This window comes from Dendrobates tinctorius, unplaced genomic scaffold (genome assembly GCF_039654945.1).
Source record: "Dendrobates tinctorius isolate UK_male_01 unplaced genomic scaffold, ASM3965494v1 ptg000043l, whole genome shotgun sequence".
Taxonomy (NCBI): Eukaryota; Metazoa; Chordata; class Amphibia; order Anura; family Dendrobatidae; genus Dendrobates; species Dendrobates tinctorius.
In genome coordinates this window covers 26605676-26623522 of record NW_027361711.1, presented here as the reverse complement: position 1 = coordinate 26623522, position 17847 = coordinate 26605676, and positions in this window count along the sequence as shown.

The following is a 17847-nucleotide window of genomic DNA, read 5'->3' as shown; positions in this document are numbered from 1 at the left end:
TCTTGCTCCGTCATTGCTCATACTAGCAGCAGGTTCCATCTCTGCATGGTGGACCCTCGGGTTTTGAGTGCGCTTTATTTTATATTTTATTTAGTGAAATCCGCCAACCCTTATACCATGTTACGGACAAACCACAGTTGTAAATAGCTGACTTATAGGTAACTATTTTTACCAGCAAAGTGGTGCCAATAACTTCGCTAACACACTGCAACAAAATTTAAAGGGATTCCAGAAATGGCAGAATTTTGAGCGCACTTTTTATTTCTGATCAGTGTATCGGACAAACGACAGCTGTAAATAGCTTGCCTGTAAAAAAAATATTTCTGGCCCCTGCTACCTGTTGCTATGTCTAGAAATATCTTTACTAGCAGCAGCAGACAGAAATGGAATGGACCCTCTTGCTATATGCACTGCAGTCTGCCACATACACTGCCTGCCTGCCTAGCACTGATATCAATGCAGCTTTACTAGTCCTCAGAAGGACGGTTAGTTGATATGGATATGTGTATTATATATGGAATAAGTAAGAACCAAGCAAATCTCTCCCTAGCTCAGCAGCACCTCGGCCAATACTGCCTGATTCTGGAGTAGACTATGACAAACATGGCAGTCCCAGGTCTGATATTGTAACGGCAGCGGCCGCGCCCGCCACCGTCCCACCGGCACCGGGTCCCTCCGCGGCAGTCGCTTACCCGGCTGGTTGTGCACCTCCTCTCCCCTACTGCTCATGCGCGCTTCCTTCTGTCGCTCGGGCAGCTGCTAGCCCGCACATGCGCACTAGGGCGCGGGCGTGCGCCGTCGGGTTGTTTAAGCCTGCGGTGGGCGGCGGCCGATTAGCGGTCAGCCAATCGCCTGCCAGCAGGGGATATATCAGGCGTCTCCCATAAGGGGAAGACGCCTGGTTATTGTGTGTCCTCCTGTACTAATTTGGCCGCCTATACTTGAGTATAGGTTCTCCCTCTGTCTTGTGGTTTCCCCTTGTTCCTGCCTTGCTGTCCCTGCCTCTGCTAGTTCTCCTGCCTCCCTGTCTGTCTTCCGTCCCGCCTGGTCTGTGTTCCGCAGCCTTCGTTCCCCTGTTCTCCGTTCCTGCTCTGCCCTCTAGTGCCTGCCCGTTTCCTGTCCAGTACCCCGGACGGCTGTCTGTCTGTCCTCCTAGCTGCCTTTGGTACTAACCGCTCAGTATCTCTCCTCGCGCTCTCCATACGGAGCCTCGTACCTTGGTTCTGGTGCAGCCTCTCTGTCCTGTCTGTGGTCACTCCGGTCCCTCGAGCCACCCCTCTTGGTTCCAGCTGTCACGGTGTCTGACCCCCCGCGGGCCTGCCCCTAACGGTCCCTGTATAGGGGTTGGTTCCACCTCGTGTGCTTGTCCCGGGGGCCTCAGTTCCGCGACCCAGAGGGTCCACTCTCGGACGCTGCCAAAACCCCTGAAGCGTCACAGTTATAGACCTGATGACGTTGTACAGCCAGCCAATCAATGTAATGCTACAACCAACATCACTGCGGCATTACAGTGTGTGGCAGACAATCCCTGCATGTTCACTGTCTCTCTAAAGAGCATCAAACATGCAGGGCGGGGACCTGAGTTCCCACTGAGCAATCCCAGATATACTCGGCGAGCTCCGAGCATCTCAAGCAGTGAGATGCTTGGGTGAGCACCGAGTAGTGGTGAGCATGTTCGCTCATCACTACTGCTAGTATTGACCTAGACTTAAAATATTCATTTGCCAAGAATAAATATAAATGAAGATATTAGACTTAACCTTCCTGAATTTCTTTGACACAATAGTCTTAGTTCATCAGAAATAAAGGCTGTCATTGCCCTAGCCTACTGATGAATAACAAAGCGTTGCAGATTTTATGAGACATTCTGCCTCAGGGTGTCTCCAAGGAAGGTAGAAAGACATCTAAATTTGGAAAGATAGCAGGTAACAAAAAGTGATAAATGATCTATATATATCCACAAGTACTAGAAAATCTTGACATATGAGATTTAAATCCTAGTTTCATTTATGCTTTGGTTTGTTTTTTTATTTTCATCCTCAAGACTTGTTTTTAAGATTGTTTACATACATCATAAAACAACTAAAGTAATTTGTTTAATTACCAGTTTTGTAAAAATGGTTTCTATTTTCCTTTTTTTTTCCTTTTTGTTAACTGTTTCCGGACATTTTTTCTTATAATAGTGTTCAGCCATTGCAGTAAGTTGCTGGTTGTAGTGCTGCTAATGGAAACAACCATATGTATACTGAATTTCTAATGTAAAAAAAATGCTATTAACCTGCAAATATGAGGTTAATCAAAAGCTTAATAGCATTCTGAACCTGCCCTTTGCCTGCACTGAGAGCCTTGCTGATGAGAGGTGTGAAAGATGGGGGGATTTATTGACAGCTTACAATCCTCTTGAAAACATGCAGGTCTAACATGACACCTCCCTCAGCTTCTCCACTTCAAGAAGGAAGTCACACCCCCACCAGTTAGCAGGAAGACCTCCTGTGGATCCAAACCATGCAGTCTAAATCCTCTGTTCAGACAGATTGGATTTCATATGATTCATATGAACAATATGGACTTACCATATGCCTTAGCCACACACAGGTTACATTTTCGAGATCTCTGGAATGGGCTAATTGCTTTCCACAGTCTTGATCCATTCTATCACCTCAGCAAGGGGAGTTAAATAGAATGGCTTATAGCAATCAGATAGCAAAGATGTGTTTAATCTCGTCATGTAGGAGAGGTCCAGCCGGACCCCATGGTGCAAAACCACCTCTCTAGAACCATCCATTAAGGCATTATGAGTCATCTTAGGTTTTGGAGTTTTTAGCTGATAAAAGCAAGGGGAGGAGATTTAGGTTCAGCCTAGAGGGCAGAAGGGGAGTGACCCAAAGAGGATAAAGGCTAGTGTAAGGCCTTGTGGTCTCCCTCTCTGTGATGCATGTGGCTCACTCCGGAAGTGGAAGTCTTGTTGAGTAACGTGCTGTGAAGGACATAGGAACCAGTGGGCAGCCAATGGCCCCTGCAGTCCAGCACACACAAGAATGAACATCAACCCAGTAATTGACTTTATCCATCTGCTTATATCTTTTCTACTGCCACTATTTGTATTTGCATACCTGACCACCGGATATATAGAACAAGCATATATTGTATATAGCGTATTGTCTAGTAATCCCTTAAGGCAGTTAAATATATAACTTAACTGTGGGCTACTCTTTTGTCTCGATCCACAAATCCACACATTCATTTCTCTGCTTAACTTGCCATTCTACTGGGCTGGTTTCTGGTCTGATGTAATGCTGTTAACAGACCGAGCTTATATTTAACGAGAAACTGGTGGCAGTCCTTCCTTTTACTGGTGCTAGTGAAAAGGGCCTCTCAGCCTTTCCGGGTTGTGGGCGAGTGTTGTACCACATCAGTGACTGCATGGGCCACATCCTATTACTCTCTGTGCTTACTTAGGACCGTGTAGAGAGTGGGTGTCTGTGTAAAACTGTACCCAGCTGAACTTGCGTGTCCCCAGGGGGTTCAGAATATCATGTTGATGATAATGGGGAGACCTCATTAAGTGATCCTTCTGACGTAATAGTGACGTCAGGCAGGGTGGTGATGTGCGGGTTCATCACATGGTGGCAGTGGTGGGATTCTGTGTGATCTCTCCAGTGCCATATTTCACATCCTGGTGGCAATGAGATGGATTCAAGATAATAGTGTGTATGAGGGTGGGACCTATACTCCCAAACACTAAAGACTACCAGCAGTAGCTTTTCCTTCTGGGGTATTAAGATCAGCTCAGCACTACACAGCCTGAGTGCAAATACTGTAAGGTGTGTGGGCGCATTAGGTTGCAGCTCTGTCAGTGACCAAAGATTGCAAGAATTTCCAGTGGCTCCAGGGCAAAGCCAGGGAGATGGTCAATGCTACGGATAGTGGGGAGGAGGTGGAAGAAGTTGCTGTAGCAGAGGGGGAGTCCACCCCAGTCTTCCTAAGTAGCCAGTCGCCATTGGTCAGTACTGCAGTGGGCAGCTCACCACCTGCCCATCACACCAGCCTCCTGCAAATTGCTCTGGTCAGACTCGAGGCTGGAGACATCACCTTCAAGATCCTCACGGAAGCAGCAGAACATAGTGAGGCAGCAAAAGCTGCAGAAAGTCAGCATGAGCACAAGCACCAGCACCAAATGTTTCATCTCCAACTCCAGCTCCAGTCGCAGACACCAGCCAGTCACAAGTCCTCTGAGATCGGTATCTTGAAGCTATGGCCGGAAGAAATCCCCCAGCTGGACAAAGGAGGGGACTTGGACACTTTCTTGTTGGAATTTGTTAACACTTCCCATAAGTACCAGCTGCCTGTGGATCAGTGGGTCTGATTCTTAACCCCTCACCTCAGGGGTAAGGCCCTGGAAATCATTTGGTACCTGCCCAGCAAGACCAACCTGAGCTATGAGGACACCTACATACGAATGGCCTAAACTACTGGCACTTCCCAACAAATTACCCTAATCCTATTAGAACAAGAAAGCATAAGCCAAAAAAACATGCAATATGTAAAAATTACACCTTTATTGACAAATAATTAAAAAAGGAAACAAAAAATGAAAATTCAAATACATAAAGAAATACTGCCTACATGAGGTCATGAACCCGTATCTCACCAGAAAAGTGTCATAAAAAGGTAGAATAAATTTATAAGCGCAATAGCCAAAACATTGCCAAGAGAATATAATTTCAATGCCAAAAATAAATGGAAATAGAAAAAGAGCCAGCTCACCAACAAAGAGGATCAGGTGCAGGGAACTCCGTCCTGGTCAGACGATTAACTCAAGTAGAGAAAAAAAAAAGGAATGTTCCAGCTCCTTAAAATTTGGAAATTCTTTATTTGACAATAATGTTCTTCATAAAAACATCAATGCTCTGGGACAGATCAGCAAGCAAGACAGATGACAAAGCGACGTGTTTCGATCACAAGAGTGATCTTTGTCTTTGGACTCTATATAAAAAAAAATCTCAGATTGGTGAACACTTAGTTCATTGATGCAGAAATTTAGGCAAGTTGGGGCTCTGCCAAACAGTTGCTTACATTCTCCCTCTGGTCACCTCACTGCCTTTTCTTGTTTGTTTTGGTGTTGCCAATCTCTCCCCCTGAGGACTGCTGACCTCACTCTGCATGCTAGCTTTCTGGGTTGGGTCGGTGACTTTTTCATCCACCACCTCATCTTTCACCAACGCACCCTGGTTCTCCTGACTTCGTGATTTAGCAACAAGACTTACTGGAAACTGTAATCTTCCTCCTTATCCCAAATTTGCCATTCTCAACTATCATGTTCCTGTGGCCGTGGCTGCTCTAAGTTTTGTGCATCACTAAATAGCATGTCCTCCTGTCTCTCTTGGAACATGCAGACTGAGAATCCACAATCAAGAAACTATATTGTGAAGAGCTCCTCGGAATGCCCTAGTGTGGAATTTCTAGTCTCCTCGGACTCAATATGGTGGGAGGAATGAGGATCAGTGAAAGGATTTAGTCATTGTTGGACTGGGGTGCCAAGGGCCCACCAGTAACATTGACTTTGAGGGGCCCGCTTTTCACCTTCATACAAATATTACACTTCTCTCCTTCAGAAATGTCCTATATCTCTAAATAATAATAAGCTAGGTAGTTTGGTTAATGAATGATGAGATGCTGCTTTTTTCTGTAGAGAGTAAATCAAATGAATAATGCCAAGTAGAATCATAGAATCATAGAATCATAGAATCGTAGAGTTGGAAGGGACCTCCTGGGCCATCTGGTCCAACCCCCTGCTCAAAGCAGGATTCGCTAAATCATCCCAGTCAGATATCTGTCCAGCCTCTGTTTGAAGACTTCCATTGAAGGAGAACTCACCACTTCTCGTGGCAGCCTGTTCCACTCATTGATCACTCTAACTGTCAAAAAGTTTTTTCTAATATCTAATCTGTGTCTCCTCCCATTCAGTTTCATCCCATTGCTTCTAGTCTTTCCTTGTGCAAATGAGAATAAAGTTGATCCTTCTACAATGTGACAGCCCTTTAGATATTTGTAGACAGCTATTAAGTCTCCTCTCAGTCTTCTCTTTTGCAAACTAAACATTCCCAAATCCTGCAACCTTTCCTCATAAGACAGGGTTTGCAGACCGGTCACCATTCTGGTCGCTCTTTTCTGAACTTGCTCCAGTTTGTTGATGTCTTTTTTAAAATGTGGTGCCCAAAACTGGACACAATATTCCAGATGAGGTCTGACCAAAGAGGAGTAGAGGGAAATAATGACTTCACGTGATCTAGACTGTATGCTTCTGTTAATACATCCTAGAATTGCATTTGCCTTTTTTGCTGCTGCATCACACTGTTGACTCATATTCAGTCTGTGATCTATTAGTATACCCAAGTCTTTTTCACATGTGCTGTCACTTAGCCCTATTCCTCCCATTCTATATATGCTTTTTCCATTTTTATTGCCCAGATGTAGTACTTTGCATTTCTCCCTGTTAAAAACCATTCTGTTAGTTGCTGCCCACTTCTCCAGTTTATTTAAATCTTTTTGAATCCTCTCTCTCTCTTCTCTAGTATTAGCTATCCCTCCTAGCTTTGTGTCATCAGCAAATTTAATCAGTTTACCCTCAATTCCTTCATCTAAATCGTTGATAAAGATGTTGAACAATACAGGGCCCAGGACAGAGCCCTGTGGTACCCCACTTGAGACATTCTTCCAACTGGATGTGCAGCCATTTACGACCACTCTTTGGGTCCGATCACTAAGCCAGTTATGAATCCACCTAACAGTTGCCTTGTCCATTCCATACTTAATCATTTTTTCAATAAGGATTGTATGAGAGACTTTGTCAAATGCTTTGCTGAAGTCAAGATATACTATATCTACAGCATTTCCTTGATCCAACCAATCAGTGATACCGTCATAGAAGGAAATTAAGTTAGTCTGACATGACTTATTAGTTACAAACCCATGCTGACTCTGTTTAATCACTTCATTCTTATCCAGGTATTGACATACATGTTGTTTAATAATTTGTTCAAAGATCTTTCCTGGTATAGAAGTCAGACTCACCGGCCTATAGTTACCTGGGTCCACCTTCTTCCCCTTTTTGAAGATAGGAACAACATTTGCTCTTCTTCAGTCTTCTGGCACTTCTCCTGTTCTCCAAGAATTTTCAAAGATTATAGAGAGGGGTTCAAAAATTTCTTCTGCTATCTCCTTCAGTACTCTGGGGTGTAATTCATCTGGACCTGGAGACTTGAATTCATTTAGGCTAGCTAAGTGTTTCTTCACTATCTTTCTGTTTATAGATATCCTGGATTCTTCTATTCCCTTAATAGGACAGTGAATAACAGTTGATGTTACATTTCCTTTCTGAGAGAAAACAGATGCAAAATAGGAATTTAAAAGTTCAGCCTTCTCAACATCCTGTCTTACCATTTCATCATTTTCATCCTGTAAAAATCCTATAGCATCTTTGACTTTTCTTTTACTTTTGACATATCCCCAAAATCCTTTATTATTGCTTTTGACATCTCTTGCAAGCCTCAATTCATTTTCAGCTTTAGATAATCTGATTTGTGCCCTGCAGGTTCTGCAGACAGCATTATATTCTTCTTTAGATATGCCTCCCTCTTTCCATTTTATAAACATTTTTTTCTTCCTTTTTGGCATGTGCTTAAGTTCTGTGTTCATCCATCCTGGTTTCCTTAACTGCTTCCTATTCTTCCCTCTTTTCGGAATTGTTAACAACTGTGCTTTGAGAATTTCATTTTTCAAGATTTCCCATCCTTCCTGGACATTTTTGTCTTTAAGGATATCCAGCCATTGGATCCCTCCAATTCTCTTTCTGAATCCCTTAAAATCTGCCTTTCTGAAATCTAACCTTGACGTCTGAGTCTTCACAGGTCTTCCGCCTCTAGTTATCCAAAATTCTAAAATAGCTTGGTCGCTACCTCCTAGGGTCCCAGCCACTTTTACCTCCTCAACCATTTCCTCCCTGTTTATAAGGATTAGATCCAAGGTAGCAGTTCCCCTTGTTTTCTCCCTTACCTTTTGGAAGATAAAGTTGTCAGCAAGAGAGGATAAGAATTTCCTTGACCTGTTAGTTTTGCCTGAGAGAGATTCCCAACAAATGTCTGGATAGTTGAAATCTCCCATGACAACTATGTCATATTTTTTGGAGAACTTGGCCATTTGATGCATAAAGAGTTCATCCATAGCTTCAGCTTGCACAGGCGGCCTGTAGTAAATGCCTACAATGGTGTCCTTTCCATTGTTCTGTCCTTGTATTCTTACCCAAACAGTTTCCACAGAACTCCCAGTCTCTGAAGCTTCAATCTCTGTGCAGATATAAGCGTTTCTAACATACAATGCGACACCCCCTCCTCGTTTATCAAGTCTGTTTCTTGCAAATAAGTTGTATCCTTCTAGTCTTGTATTCCAATCATGTGTATTGTCCCACCAAGTTTCAGTGATTCCAATGACATCATATTTCTTTTCCTGTGTTAGTAGTTCCAATTCTCCTTGTTTGTTGCCCATGCTTTGTGCATTAGTATAGAAACATTTTAGTTTGTGATTGGTTTCTCTTTCTCCAATATTTTTATTAATTAGATTCTTTCGTCTTTGTTCTTCCTTTCCACTTCTAATAGCAGAGTTCTCAATAGCATTTGTCAGGTGTATGGCTTTTTCTGGTCTTTTGCTTCCCTTTCCATGTTGTTCTAGTTTAAAGCTCTCCTTACAAGTGTAGCAAGGCGACTTCCAAATACATTCTTACCAGTCTTCGTAAGGTGCACCCCATCTCTAGCAAGTAGTCCATCGTATAAGTAGTTCACTCCGTGATCCAGAAATCCAAATCGTTGCTGACGGCACCATCGACGTAGCCAGTTGTTCACCTGCAGAATCTTATTCCACCTCCTTGTTCCATGGCCATCCACTGGGAGGATGGAAGAGAAGACCACCTGCGCTCCCAATTCTTTCACTTTCTTGCCTAAGTCTTCAAAGTCTCTGCAGATGGTTTCCAGGTCGTTTCTTGCAGTGTCATTGGTCCCCACATGTAGTAGCAGGAATGGGTAGTCATCTGTAGGTCTGAAGAGTCCTGATATCCTGTCAGACACATCTTTAATTTTTGCACCTGGAAGACAGCACATTTCTCTTGAAGTTATATCCGGTCTGCAGATAGCGGCCTCTGTTCCTCTCAACAGGGAATCCCCCATGACCACCACTCTCCGTTTCTTCTTCACAACATTTTTCTTTCTCCATCCAGGAGGACTCTGAAGGCATACAAGGTTGCTGCTTGTTGGCAAAGTCTTATCCTGATGTATTTCTTCATTGTTTTCCTGCGTGAGAGCCTGGTACTGGTTTCTGAGCAGTATAGGTGCTGACTGCCTCCTGATCCTCCTGCTTCTCTGGGTCACATGTCTCCATTCCTCTGTTTCTTCAGGTGCACTTCGAATTTCTTCTCTTTCTGTAACATGAAGAGATAATTCTGCTCTGTCCAAGAACTCTTCACCTTCCTTAATGATCTTCAACGTAGCTAACCTCTCTTCGAGATTTTGCAACTTTTCCTCCAACAGGGACACAAGCTTGCATTTGTGGCATGTGAAGTTTGGCTTTTCCACTGGTAAGTCTGTGAACATGTAGCAAGAAATGCAGCTCACCAAATGGCTCCTGGCCTCTTCCATCTTGAGATTTCTTAAAAACGATGAAAGACTCTTCCCCTGGTTTTCCGATTTCCTCTTTTCAGCTGCAACGGCCAAAACCCAGTGATCGTTGAGCTCGCGGAGACTCTTCACTTATCCCAGAAGGCACTGGGAATATGAAAATGATCTCCTCAAGACTCTTCCCCTGGTTTTCCGATTTCCTCTTTTCAGCTGCAACGGCCAAAACCCAGTGATCGTTGAGCTCGCGGAGACTCTTCACTTATCCCAGAAGGCACTGGGAATATGCAAATGATCTCCTCAAGACTCTTCCCCTGGTTTTCCGATTTCCTCTTTTCAGCTGCAACGGCCAAAACCCAGTGATCGTTGAGCTCGCGGAGACTCTTCACTTATCCCAGAAGGCACTGGGAATATGCAAATGATCTCCTCAAGACTCTTCCCCTGGTTTTCCGATTTCCTCTTTTCAGCTGCAACGGCCAAAACCCAGTGATCGTTGAGCTCGCGGAGACTCTTCACTTATCCCAGAAGGCACTGGGAATATGAAAATGATCTCCTCAAGACTCTTCCCCTGGTTTTCCGATTTCCTCTTTTCAGCTGCAACGGCCAAAACCCAGTGATCGTTGAGCTCGCGGAGACTCTTCACTTATCCCAGAAGGCACTGGGAATAGGAAAATGATCTCCTCAAGACTCTTCCCCTGGTTTTCCGATTTCCTCTTTTCAGCTGCAACGGCCAAAACCCAGTGATCGTTGAGCTCGCGGAGACTCTTCACTTATCCCAGAAGGCACTGGGAATAGGAAAATGATCTCCTCAAGACTCTTCCCCTGGTTTTCCGATTTCCTCTTTTCAGCTGCAACGGCCAAAACCCAGTGATCGTTGAGCTCGCGGAGACTCTTCACTTATCCCAGAAGGCACTGGGAATAGGAAAATGATCTCCTCAAGACTCTTCCCCTGGTTTTCCGATTTCCTCTTTTCAGCTGCAACGGCCAAAACCCAGTGATCGTTGAGCTCGCGGAGACTCTTCACTTATCCCAGAAGGCACTGGGAATAGGAAAATGATCTCCTCAAGACTCTTCCCCTGGTTTTCCGATTTCCTCTTTTCAGCTGCAACGGCCAAAACCCAGTGATCGTTGAGCTCGCGGAGACTCTTCACTTATCCCAGAAGGCACTGGGAATAGGAAAATGATCTCCTCAAGACTCTTCCCCTGGTTTTCCGATTTCCTCTTTTCAGCTGCAACGGCCAAAACCCAGTGATCGTTGAGCTCGCGGAGACTCTTCACTTATCCCAGAAGGCACTGGGAATAGGAAAATGATCTCCTCAAGACTCTTCCCCTGGTTTTCCGATTTCCTCTTTTCAGCTGCAACGGCCAAAACCCAGTGATCGTTGAGCTCGCGGAGACTCTTCACTTATCCCAGAAGGCACTGGGAATAGGAAAATGATCTCCTCAAGACTCTTCCCCTGGTTTTCCGATTTCCTCTTTTCAGCTGCAACGGCCAAAACCCAGTGATCGTTGAGCTCGCGGAGACTCTTCACTTATCCCAGAAGGCACTGGGAATAGGAAAATGATCTCCTCAAGACTCTTCCCCTGGTTTTCCGATTTCCTCTTTTCAGCTGCAACGGCCAAAACCCAGTGATCGTTGAGCTCGCGGAGACTCTTCACTTATCCCAGAAGGCACTGGGAATAGGAAAATGATCTCCTCAAGACTCTTCCCCTGGTTTTCCGATTTCCTCTTTTCAGCTGCAACGGCCAAAACCCAGTGATCGTTGAGCTCGCGGAGACTCTTCACTTATCCCAGAAGGCACTGGGAATAGGAAAATGATCTCCTCAAGACTCTTCCCCTGGTTTTCCGATTTCCTCTTTTCAGCTGCAACGGCCAAAACCCAGTGATCGTTGAGCTCGCGGAGACTCTTCACTTATCCCAGAAGGCACTGGGAATAGGAAAATGATCTCCTCAAGACTCTTCCCCTGGTTTTCCGATTTCCTCTTTTCAGCTGCAACGGCCAAAACCCAGTGATCGTTGAGCTCGCGGAGACTCTTCACTTATCCCAGAAGGCACTGGGAATAGGAAAATGATCTCCTCAAGACTCTTCCCCTGGTTTTCCGATTTCCTCTTTTCAGCTGCAACGGCCAAAACCCAGTGATCGTTGAGCTCGCGGAGACTCTTCACTTATCCCAGAAGGCACTGGGAATAGGAAAATGATCTCCTCAAGACTCTTCCCCTGGTTTTCCGATTTCCTCTTTTCAGCTGCAACGGCCAAAACCCAGTGATCGTTGAGCTCGCGGAGACTCTTCACTTATCCCAGAAGGCACTGGGAATAGGAAAATGATCTCCTCAAGACTCTTCCCCTGGTTTTCCGATTTCCTCTTTTCAGCTGCAACGGCCAAAACCCAGTGATCGTTGAGCTCGCGGAGACTCTTCACTTATCCCAGAAGGCACTGGGAATAGGAAAATGATCTCCTCAAGACTCTTCCCCTGGTTTTCCGATTTCCTCTTTTCAGCTGCAACGGCCAAAACCCAGTGATCGTTGAGCTCGCGGAGACTCTTCACTTATCCCAGAAGGCACTGGGAATATGAAAATGATCTCCTCAAGACTCTTCCCCTGGTTTTCCGATTTCCTCTTTTCAGCTGCAACGGCCAAAACCCAGTGATCGTTGAGCTCGCGGAGACTCTTCACTTATCCCAGAAGGCACTGGGAATATGAAAATGATCTCCTCAAGACTCTTCCCCTGGTTTTCCGATTTCCTCTTTTCAGCTGCAACGGCCAAAACCCAGTGATCGTTGAGCTCGCGGAGACTCTTCACTTATCCCAGAAGGCACTGGGAATATGAAAATGATCTCCTCAAGACTCTTCCCCTGGTTTTCCGATTTCCTCTTTTCAGCTGCAACGGCCAAAACCCAGTGATCGTTGAGCTCGCGGAGACTCTTCACTTATCCCAGAAGGCACTGGGAATATGAAAATGATCTCCTCAAGACTCTTCCCCTGGTTTTCCGATTTCCTCTTTTCAGCTGCAACGGCCAAAACCCAGTGATCGTTGAGCTCGCGGAGACTCTTCACTTATCCCAGAAGGCACTGGGAATATGAAAATGATCTCCTCAAGACTCTTCCCCTGGTTTTCCGATTTCCTCTTTTCAGCTGCAACGGCCAAAACCCAGTGATCGTTGAGCTCGCGGAGACTCTTCACTTATCCCAGAAGGCACTGGGAATATGAAAATGATCTCCTCAAGACTCTTCCCCTGGTTTTCCGATTTCCTCTTTTCAGCTGCAACGGCCAAAACCCAGTGATCGTTGAGCTCGCGGAGACTCTTCACTTATCCCAGAAGGCACTGGGAATATGAAAATGATCTCCTCAAGACTCTTCCCCTGGTTTTCCGATTTCCTCTTTTCAGCTGCAACGGCCAAAACCCAGTGATCGTTGAGCTCGCGGAGACTCTTCACTTATCCCAGAAGGCACTGGGAATATGAAAATGATCTCCTCAAGACTCTTCCCCTGGTTTTCCGATTTCCTCTTTTCAGCTGCAACGGCCAAAACCCAGTGATCGTTGAGCTCGCGGAGACTCTTCACTTATCCCAGAAGGCACTGGGAATATGAAAATGATCTCCTCAAGACTCTTCCCCTGGTTTTCCGATTTCCTCTTTTCAGCTGCAACGGCCAAAACCCAGTGATCGTTGAGCTCGCGGAGACTCTTCACTTATCCCAGAAGGCACTGGGAATATGAAAATGATCTCCTCAAGACTCTTCCCCTGGTTTTCCGATTTCCTCTTTTCAGCTGCAACGGCCAAAACCCAGTGATCGTTGAGCTCGCGGAGACTCTTCACTTATCCCAGAAGGCACTGGGAATATGAAAATGATCTCCTCAAGACTCTTCCCCTGGTTTTCCGATTTCCTCTTTTCAGCTGCAACGGCCAAAACCCAGTGATCGTTGAGCTCGCGGAGACTCTTCACTTATCCCAGAAGGCACTGGGAATATGAAAATGATCTCCTCAAGACTCTTCCCCTGGTTTTCCGATTTCCTCTTTTCAGCTGCAACGGCCAAAACCCAGTGATCGTTGAGCTCGCGGAGACTCTTCACTTATCCCAGAAGGCACTGGGAATATGAAAATGATCTCCTCAAGACTCTTCCCCTGGTTTTCCGATTTCCTCTTTTCAGCTGCAACGGCCAAAACCCAGTGATCGTTGAGCTCGCGGAGACTCTTCACTTATCCCAGAAGGCACTGGGAATATGAAAATGATCTCCTCAAGACTCTTCCCCTGGTTTTCCGATTTCCTCTTTTCAGCTGCAACGGCCAAAACCCAGTGATCGTTGAGCTCGCGGAGACTCTTCACTTATCCCAGAAGGCACTGGGAATATGAAAATGATCTCCTCAAGACTCTTCCCCTGGTTTTCCGATTTCCTCTTTTCAGCTGCAACGGCCAAAACCCAGTGATCGTTGAGCTCGCGGAGACTCTTCACTTATCCCAGAAGGCACAGGGAATATGAAAATGATCTCCTCAAGACTCTTCCCCTGGTTTTCCGATTTCCTCTTTTCAGCTGCAACGGCCAAAACCCAGTGATCGTTGAGCTCGCGGAGACTCTTCACTTATCCCAGAAGGCACTGGGAATATGAAAATGATCTCCTCAAGACTCTTCCCCTGGTTTTCCGATTTCCTCTTTTCAGCTGCAACGGCCAAAACCCAGTGATCGTTGAGCTCGCGGAGACTCTTCACTTATCCCAGAAGGCACTGGGAATATGAAAATGATCTCCTCAAGACTCTTCCCCTGGTTTTCCGATTTCCTCTTTTCAGCTGCAACGGCCAAAACCCAGTGATCGTTGAGCTCGCGGAGACTCTTCACTTATCCCAGAAGGCACTGGGAATATGAAAATGATCTCCTCAAGACTCTTCCCCTGGTTTTCCGATTTCCTCTTTTCAGCTGCAACGGCCAAAACCCAGTGATCGATGAGCTCGCGGAGACTCTTCACTTATCCCAGAAGGCACTGGGAATATGAAAATGATCTCCTCAAGACTCTTCCCCTGGTTTTCCGATTTCCTCTTTTCAGCTGCAACGGCCAAAACCCAGTGATCGTTGAGCTCGCGGAGACTCTTCACTTATCCCAGAAGGCACTGGGAATATGAAAATGATCTCCTCAAGACTCTTCCCCTGGTTTTCCGATTTCCTCTTTTCAGCTGCAACGGCCAAAACCCAGTGATCGTTGAGCTCGCGGAGACTCTTCACTTATCCCAGAAGGCACTGGGAATATGAAAATGATCTCCTCAAGACTCTTCCCCTGGTTTTCCGATTTCCTCTTTTCAGCTGCAACGGCCAAAACCCAGTGATCGTTGAGCTCGCGGAGACTCTTCACTTATCCCAGAAGGCACTGGGAATATGAAAATGATCTCCTCAAGACTCTTCCCCTGGTTTTAGGATTTCCTCTTTTCAGCTGCAACGGCCAAAACCCAGTGATCGTTGAGCTCGCGGAGACTCTTCACTTATCCCAGAAGGCACTGGGAATATGAAAATGATCTCCTCAAGACTCTTCCCCTGGTTTTCCGATTTCCTCTTTTCAGCTGCAACGGCCAAAACCCAGTGATCGTTGAGCTCGCGGAGACTCTTCACTTATCCCAGAAGGCACTGGGAATATGAAAATGATCTCCTCAAGACTCTTCCCCTGGTTTTCCGATTTCCTCTTTTCAGCTGCAACGGCCAAAACCCAGTGATCGTTGAGCTCGCGGAGACTCTTCACTTATCCCAGAAGGCACTGGGAATATGAAAATGATCTCCTCAAGACTCTTCCCGTGGTTTTCCGATTTCCTCTTTTCAGCTGCAACGGCCAAAACCCAGTGATCGTTGAGCTCGCGGAGACTCTTCACTTATCCCAGAAGGCACAGGGAATATGAAAATGATCTCCTCAAGACTCTTCCCCTGGTTTTCCGATTTCCTCTTTTCAGCTGCAACGGCCAAAACCCAGTGATCGTTGAGCTCGCGGAGACTCTTCACTTATCCCAGAAGGCACTGGGAATATGAAAATGATCTCCTCAAGACTCTTCCCCTGGTTTTCCGATTTCCTCTTTTCAGCTGCAACGGCCAAAACCCAGTGATCGTTGAGCTCGCGGAGACTCTTCACTTATCCCAGAAGGCACTGGGAATATGAAAATGATCTCCTCAAGACTCTTCCCCTGGTTTTCCGATTTCCTCTTTTCAGCTGCAACGGCCAAAACCCAGTGATCGTTGAGCTCGCGGAGACTCTTCACTTATCCCAGAAGGCACTGGGAATATGAAAATGATCTCCTCAAGACTCTTCCCCTGGTTTTCCGATTTCCTCTTTTCAGCTGCAACGGCCAAAACCCAGTGATCGTTGAGCTCGCGGAGACTCTTCACTTATCCCAGAAGGCACTGGGAATATGAAAATGATCTCCTCAAGACTCTTCCCCTGGTTTTCCGATTTCCTCTTTTCAGCTGCAACGGCCAAAACCCAGTGATCGATGAGCTCGCGGAGACTCTTCACTTATCCCAGAAGGCACTGGGAATATGAAAATGATCTCCTCAAGACTCTTCCCCTGGTTTTCCGATTTCCTCTTTTCAGCTGCAACGGCCAAAACCCAGTGATCGTTGAGCTCGCGGAGACTCTTCACTTATCCCAGAAGGCACTGGGAATATGCAAATGATCTCCTCAAGACTCTTCCCCTGGTTTTCCGATTTCCTCTTTTCAGCTGCAACGGCCAAAACCCAGTGATCGTTGAGCTCGCGGAGACTCTTCACTTATCCCAGAAGGCACTGGGAATATGAAAATGATCTCCTCAAGACTCTTCCCCTGGTTTTCCGATTTCCTCTTTTCAGCTGCAACGGCCAAAACCCAGTGATCGTTGAGCTCGCGGAGACTCTTCACTTATCCTAGAAGGCACTGGGAATATGAAAATGATCTCCTCAAGACTCTTCCCGTGGTTTTCCGATTTCCTCTTTTCAGCTGCAACGGCCAAAACCCAGTGATCGTTGAGCTCGCGGAGACTCTTCACTTATCCCAGAAGGCACTGGGAATATGCAAATGATCTCCTCAAGACTCTTCCCCTGGTTTTCCGATTTCCTCTTTTCAGCTGCAACGGCCAAAACCCAGTGATCGTTGAGCTCGCGGAGACTCTTCACTTATCCCAGAAGGCACTGGGAATATGCAAATGATCTCCTCAAGACTCTTCCCCTGGTTTTCCGATTTCCTCTTTTCAGCTGCAACGGCCAAAACCCAGTGATCGTTGAGCTCGCGGAGACTCTTCACTTATCCCAGAAGGCACTGGGAATATGCAAATGATTTCCTCAAGACTCTTCCCCTGGTTTTCCGATTTCCTCTTTTCAGCTGCAACGGCCAAAACCCAGTGATCGTTGAGCTCGCGGAGACTCTTCACTTATCCCAGAAGGCACTGGGAATATGCAAATGATCTCCTCAAGACTCTTCCAAGTACTATCCATATAGTGGGGTTAGGGGCCCAGATCTGCACAGGGGCCCACCGGAGGATTCCCCTGTTACCCTGTGAGCCATTCCGAGCCTGGATTTAGTGATCCTGTCTTTAGGCTGGTGAGACTGTACTGTGTGTTAGGCTGTGAGGTGCTGCCAAGCCTGTCGGAAGCATTTTCTGCTATCCAATCTACCACCTGTTCGCAGTGCTCTGGCTTCAGAAATGGCGCACTGTGCCTCACTGCAATGTGGGACAGGAATTTGTGTCATGGATGGGCTTGTATCTTGTGCTCCAGCAACAGTTGTAATCACACCTGCCTCACGTCCTTGGCATCTGCATGCACTATCTTCAGCACCTCCACTTCCATGTCCCTTAACGCATGCCTTAAGTATTTTGTAATTGATAGGTCTCTTGAAACCAAGTTTATTTTTAATAAAATAAAAAAATTGGTCACCAGCAGCAGTAAAAGCAGTTTTTGTGAGTTTACTCCACCATAATGTAACAGAAAGAAGGCAAAAGTGTATGGATGAAAATTAAATCCAATCCAGAAACATGTTTCAATGCTTTCTCTCAGTTTTAGAGATCACAGAAATGTTCACAGACCTTGTAACACTGTGTGGTTGAGAAATGGAAGCCTAAGATTTTTTAAAAGCTTTTTATCAGTTTTAGAGATCACAGAATTTGTTCAGCCCCCACGAAAAAAACTGCAGCTATATATTTGCCAACAAACTGCACTGGCCTAATCCCTGCCTAAAGGCTG